The sequence below is a fragment of the Egretta garzetta genome, unplaced genomic scaffold (genome assembly GCF_000687185.1).
Source record: "Egretta garzetta isolate BGI_Z169 unplaced genomic scaffold, ASM68718v1 scaffold658, whole genome shotgun sequence".
Classification (NCBI taxonomy): domain Eukaryota; kingdom Metazoa; phylum Chordata; class Aves; order Pelecaniformes; family Ardeidae; genus Egretta; species Egretta garzetta.
Window position 1 is genome coordinate 515,549 of NW_009260499.1, and position 334 is coordinate 515,882.

Here is a 334-nt window from a genome sequence, read left to right on the forward strand (position 1 = left end):
GAGCCGGACCCCGCAGCTCAGCACAGGGGTGAGCCCTGCCAGCTGCCCCCCCCCCTAGACCCGAGGGTCCCCCAATAATGGGGCACAGAGCATAGTAAAACCACCACGTGACCTAGGAGGAGCCCCCGCCGACCTGGGGGGTGCGATGGCAACATTCCCCTCTCCCCAAAGGGGGTGGCCTCCCCAAAAGTGGAGGGGGGCTCACAGATGGCACCCAGAAAAATATGATCCAACAGACCTTGGGGGGCTGTTTGGGCCCAACACTGCACAAAGTCTCCTGCAGTTTGGCTGCTCCAGCCCCATCTCCAGGGCTGCTCCCTCCAGCACAGTTTTT

At 62.6% G+C, this 334-nt stretch overlaps 1 protein-coding gene across 6 annotated transcripts in view; it reads right to left on the minus strand.

Annotated features, from left to right (window-relative positions):
* The window catches only part of PITPNM1 (phosphatidylinositol transfer protein membrane associated 1), a 13,687-nt gene that overhangs the window by 9,106 nt on the left and 4,247 nt on the right, over nt 1–334 (minus strand). The gene's annotated exons all lie outside the window — the stretch shown is intronic.